The following is a 6,175-nucleotide window of genomic DNA, read 5'->3' as shown; positions in this document are numbered from 1 at the left end:
GGGGGGGGGGGGGGGGGAGGAGGAGGAGGAGGAGGAGGAGGAGGAAGGACCCGAATGGCCCACCGAGGAAACCCATGGTTATGAGAAGGAGGTGAACAGGCTGCCGCGACAGCTGAACCGAGGACTGCTAAGCTCCGCTTGCCCCTGTGAGCACCGCGACTCGCGGGAGCCTGAAGGAGGAGGACAGGTGAGCGCAGGCAGGTGCTGATTGGTTTAGCGTCACAAGGCCCCGCCCCTTCGCAGGTGGGGCCCCGGCCGGCGTGCAAAAGCCACAGGAGAAGCTGCGCGTGTCCTCCCTGGTTCGTCCTTCGTGTCGGAGCTGCTCCTGGCAGAGACCTCGGCTCGCCTCGCAGGTTCTGGGTTGCAAGAAGAAAAAACTCCACTCCATTCCTCATCCTCCGCAGCGTAGGAAGATAAACGTTTCTTTGCCTTGTGGCTACGGCGGTGAGGGAAACAGTAGAAACAAATCTGAACCCGGTTTAGAACAGAGGCTGCCCATTCATGCTCCTGGAGGCGTTCTGATGTCCAGAGCTTTGATGGAGGCTGGGCGAGTCCCCCACACCCGGCTACGGGGCAGCCTGCCCTCGGCCTCTCTCCACCTCTCACGCCAGTCCGCCCGGAGGACTCAAGAATTTACTCTGGCCGTGAGGTCCCCAGGGACCGCGTGACAGAATCTGGTACAACTTGCCGGAAAATCGTTACTTCCGTTTCCCCGCTGAACAGATGCGGGATAGGAGAGCAGGCGCTAGTTTGGAAGCCGTAATAGTTCCAAAAGTTTCGAGTTAAGGGAATGGTTATGACTTGAGCCCTATGATCTCCAGTCCCCCATAAATAATGCTTTCTCAACTTTATGTAAAGTGCAAATAATAGCAATTCTTAAAAAACAGTTTTTATTGCTCTGAAGTACTGTATGTAATTGTAATTCTGCTTTTGAACACAGTTCTCCCACACCCTTCCAGGGAGATAGAATGGTTCCCTAGTCACTTTTTCCACTCTGTTAAGACTTCGCTTTCCTTTTCGAGGCATACAAGTCGGCACCAGGCGCAAAACGTCGTGAGGCTCAGTCGCTCAGCCCCACATTCCCTTTCCCCACCAAGGTGAGCTTTCTGAACCTGTCCCAGGGCCTGGTTTCCTTAGCCCGACCCTCCTTCCTCTGCTGCCTCAAGATGTTCCTCCTTCCTCTCCCCTCTCCTCTACCCAGCTCACATTTAAGGGTTTGAAGCGGGGGCTGGACTGTTTTTCAGTTTGTGTTTGTTTTTTCAGGACTGGACACAATCCAGGGCCTTTGCACTGAGCTGCATCCCAACTCTCCTTTTTTTTTTTTTTTTTTTTAAATTTTTATTTTGATACAGGGTCTTGCTAAGTGCCTAAGTTGCCCAGGCTGCTAGCACCAGCTCTGAGCCCTGCACTTCCTGGGCCTCAAACCCAGTCTCTACCACTTACTAATGCTGTGACCTCCGTTCTCCAACTGTCAGTGGCGTTACTAATGACACATCCTAAAAACTACTACACTAGGATTAAGTGAATTAATATATGTAGGGGATATTAAACAAACCAACACTGAAAAAAAAAAACCAACCTAAATTCAGTACCTGGCACAGAGCAAGGGCCCAATGTTTCCTGGTATGATTGCTCTAGGATCGGGCTCATTTGGCTTTCTCAACCTCACCACCGATTCTCTCCTGACTAGCAGTCCCACTCCCTCAAGAGAATGGGAAGCGTTGGAACCGCTCAGTTTCACGGCTGAGGATACAGCAAGGAATTGGTATCTCCTGTCTCTCGCCTTGGGAGCAGTTCTTATCCGGCAGCGCACTGTAGCCCCAAGAGCTGGGTGGGGGATGGGAGGGCGGGAGGTGGACAAAGCCAAGCAAAGCCCTTAAGCAGATGCGGGACTCGGCGCCCCACTCGCCTCGCAGTCCGGCTGGGTGAGAGGCGGGGTCCCATGCCCAAGGGGAGGTTAATGCCAGAGCTCAGGCGATGCAGGATGGCACAGGTCCAGGCGGGACAGGGTGGCCCGGCCTATGCTCTCCTCGCAGGATCCCCCGCGCCGGCACGGAGCCAGACGAAGCCATTAAGCGGACAGTTAAACACAAATGAGCCTCGGGATATAGGCCCTAATTAAGTAAACACCCGGCTGGAGGGTTGAGCAGCGCGCTCATTTCCGCCTCCGTCTTCCCGGGCACTTAGCACACCGGGCGGCCACGCGGCCTGGCAGAGAGAGGAGGGAGAAATGGAGAGTCTGCTCCTCTGCCTGCGACTTGGTCCTCAGCGCTCGCTCCTCTGAAGCTCCCCTAGTCAGTCGTTCCCTCATTCATTAATTTAACTGAATGAATTTCTGTTAAATCTGCTCACAGCCTGCCAGGTACCAAGCACAGGGGATATAATGGTGAACAAAGCAAACATCCTTGCACTCATGGACTTGTGTTCCCTAAGTGGAGAGTAGGATGAAGTAAGAGTAAGTACAGTAAATATGCAATGCGTTAGATGCTTATATGTCTATGTGAAAGAACAAAGGCGGAAGAGAAAGTGCAGGTTCATTAGCAGGAAGGTAGGGTTGGAAATCAGGTCTAATAGGAACAGCATCCCACCAGTGGTTCAAGTCTTCACGGGAGGACAAGAAAACAGCAGAGTTCAGAGAGCCAACAGGGATGTTGAGGCACCAAAGACCAAACAGCTGGGGATTTAGCTCAGTGGTTCTGCCAACTGCCTCGCAAGTGCAAGGTCCCGAGTTCGATCCCTGGTACCCAAAACAAAACAAAAAACCCAGCAACGGCAGAAAGGCATTGCTACTTTGAGACTGAAGAGTGAAGAGAGGAAATGGCATCATCAGAAGTCCAAGGATGGGTGCACAGGGAATGGAAGCACCCTCCTCTGATTCAGTTGTAGTTCAGTACTGGATATCCAGGGAGGGTGCAGGGAAACAATACCCAGCATCTCTCTTCTGCCTTTCCGCTCCTTATGTGCATCCACCAAACCACCCACGAACTAGAAGGCTAGAAAGTGAAGGCAACGGATTCTGTGAGGTTATTCTCCCCAGGCACAGGACAGAATTTTCTTCTGCAGTGCTGGGCATCGTACCCAGAGCCTCATGCATGCCCGGCAAGTGCTGGACACTGAGCTGCACTCTCCTCCTACCTGGTCTCCCTGGATAAGGGTGGGGAAGCACCAAGAAAGCCCAGAGCGCTCTCCTTACGGAAAGGATACTTGAACAAAGACCCCAAGAAGCAATGGAACAAGTTACAGCTAAGAATTCACGGGACAGGTTTCCAGCAGAGAAAACTTGACAAAGGCCTGGGGCAACAGATTATAAGGAACTGCAAAAAAAGAAAAAAAAAATGCCCCTGTGATTGGAGTAGCGAGCATGTAGGAAATGAGTCAGAGTTTGGGAGGGTGGGGAGCAAAGCTTGTAGCACCCCATAGGTCATTGTTAGAACCTTGGCTTGTACTTTGAGTGGGAGAGGAGGAAGCCACTGTGGGGTTGGAGTGGACAAGTGTTGAGAACAGGCTTCAGGGAACCAGAGCAGAAATGGGCAGGTCTGCTGCACTCTGTCTAATCAATCATGTAAACAATGGAATGGCTTGGTTAGGGTTGGTCCTTGTGAGGAGGGCAAGAAGTGATCAGATTTAAAAACAAACAAACAAACAGGGCGGGGGATTCAGCTCAGTGGCACCACACCTGCCTCACTAGTTCGCAAGTGCAAGGTCCAGAGTTCGATCCCCGGTATGAAAAATAAAATAAATAAATAAATAAATAAATAAATAAAAACAAAATAGCAAGTGTGGATGAGGGTGTGGAGAAACGGATCCTTGTGCATTGTTGAGAATGTAAAAACAGTACCGCGGTTCATAGGAAAGTTTAAAATAGAATTACCACACACTTGTATTCACATACAGAATGACGACACTGCACCCTATAAATATGTGCAATGACTTTGTGTTAATTAAAATAAATAATAAAATGATAGGGTCATCATATGATCCAGCAATTCTACTTCTGCCTGTATACCCAAGAAAAATGAAAGCAGGGCTATCCTTGAAATTGCGGCAATTCTCCTGCCTCAGCATCCTGAGTGCAGAGGTACAAGTGTATGGTACCACGCCAGGGAATAATGGCATTATTCATATTAGCTGAAATGAAGGAGCAACTCAAATGTCCATCAATACATGAATAAATAAGCAAAATGATTAATAGACACAGTTTCACTGTTGCAAGATGAAAGTGTTCTGTGGATGGTTGCTGGCATAGTAACATGACAATGTGAAAGTCATTAAGGCCACCAAATTTTATACTTAGTAATGGCTAGGCATGCCAGGCATGGAGGTGCAGTTGTAATACTGGTTATTCAGTGGGCGGTGGTAGGAGGATGGGAGATTCGAGGCCAGCAAGGAAAATTTAGCAAGACCTTGTTTCAAAATTTTTTCTTTTTATTTATTTATTTATTTATTTTATTTATTTTTTTTTTTTTTGTGGCACCAGGGGTCGAACTTGGGACCTTGTGCTTGCAAGGCAGACATCAGAACCAAATCCCCAGCCCCTCAAAATAAAATTTTGTAAAAAGGCTGGGGATGTAACTTAGTAGTGGAGTGCTTACCTAGCATGCATATTGCCCTGGGTTCAATCCCAGTACCAAAATAGAAATGGTTAGAATGGCAATTTTATGTGATTTTTAACCACCATGTTTTAATGGTATTAGAGAAAGGGGTGGGGGAGAGGGAGAGGTTGGTTGATTGATTGATTCGGGGTATATCTTGTAAGTACTGCCATTGAACAACCAGCAAGACGACAATGCCATTTCCTGAGATGGGGAAGGCACATGCACTGGGCACTGGCAGGCCCTGCTCGGATGCCTTTTTGTATGTTTGTGCACACGTGTGGGCCTACATGTGTGTTATCGGGGACTGAACCTAGGACCTTCTCACTGAGCTACATCCGCAGCCCATATTTAGTTTTTATTTTGAGACAGAGTCTTGCAAAGTTGCTAAGTTGTACTGGCTGAGCTTAAATTTGTGATCCTGCTGCCTCAGCCTCTCCAATTGTTGGGAATCCTGTGATCCCTTTTATAATTTCCGAGCTCCCTTCCCTTGGCTCTTGTGTGCAGATGTTCCTAACAGACAGCACCTGTGACTCTCTTCGGAATCCTGATCTCTGGCTACTAGATTCCCTTTCCCTTTGCAAAAAGTACCCACGGGTTTACCTCTTCCGCCAGTAGCCAGAGACCAAGCAGTGCAGGAATGTAAAAGACCCATTACCTTTCTTCCTGGTTGCACAACTAACTTCAAGATGTAATGTGCAGTCCAGAGCTCCCTGGTGGAATCAGGCTGACACCGCCCTCTGTGGGACTCGGTCTGCATTCAAACCCCCGGAGGTCTTTTGCCCGTCTTTAGTGTGCGTCTCCCACTCACTTGCCAGTTCCTCCTGGGAGCACTTCCTAGTAAGTCACTTTGGGCACATGAATTCTAGTCTCAGGCTTGGCTTCTTGCAATCCCATTGCAGGCAGAGCATGCCTGGAAGTGGGTGGAGAACAGGACTTCTAGTGGGAGGTGCTTAGAGATGCCCAGCAACAGCATGTTGGGGAGACTCTGGTTGCATGTGCTAGTTCAGGGGACACTGAGCAATCACACTGAAAATGTGTCAATTCTGGGGCAACTTGTGATGGAAGTCTTGCCTAGATAGAATCCTGGGCTTCTGGGTCTTCTCGTCTGTTGCTATAACAAAATACTAGAGATATTCAACTTATAAAGAGAAAAAAGAGTTTTGAATGATTTGGGCCTGTGACAAGACAGAATATCACAGTGGTGGTGTGATGCAGAGTAAAACCCACTCACCTCATGGCCAGGAAGCAAAGGGAGAAATAGGAGGAGGCTGGGATCCCACAGTCGGCTTCAAGGGCAGCCACCAATGACCTAAAGCGCTCCCACCTCTTAAATTTCCATCACTACCCAATAACGTCACCCTGGGATCCAGACCTTTAACACACGGACCTTTAGGAGACATTTAAAATCCAAGCCGGGCGTGCTGGTGCACGCCTGTAATCCACCTGTAATCGCAGCACTCAGGAGGCTGAGGCAGGAGGATCGCTGTGAGTTTGAGACCAGCCTTTGCTACATAGTGAGTTCCAGGTCAGTCTCAGCTACACAGTGAGATTCTGTCTCAAAAAAAAAAAAAAAAAAAAAA

The 6,175-nt window shown here is 49.0% G+C and overlaps 1 protein-coding gene across 3 annotated transcripts in view; it reads right to left on the bottom strand.

Moving 5' to 3' along the window:
* Positions 1-6,175, bottom strand: part of Cdh3 (cadherin 3) — a 130,590-nt gene that overhangs the window by 43,729 nt on the left and 80,686 nt on the right. The gene's annotated exons all lie outside the window — the stretch shown is intronic.

This window comes from Fukomys damarensis, unplaced genomic scaffold (assembly GCF_012274545.1).
Source record: "Fukomys damarensis isolate Sample0158 unplaced genomic scaffold, DMR_v1.0_HiC HiC_scaffold_32, whole genome shotgun sequence".
Taxonomy (NCBI): Eukaryota; Metazoa; Chordata; class Mammalia; order Rodentia; family Bathyergidae; genus Fukomys; species Fukomys damarensis.
The sequence above is the reverse complement of the archived record's forward strand: the minus strand, read 5'-3'. Positions and strand labels throughout refer to the sequence as shown.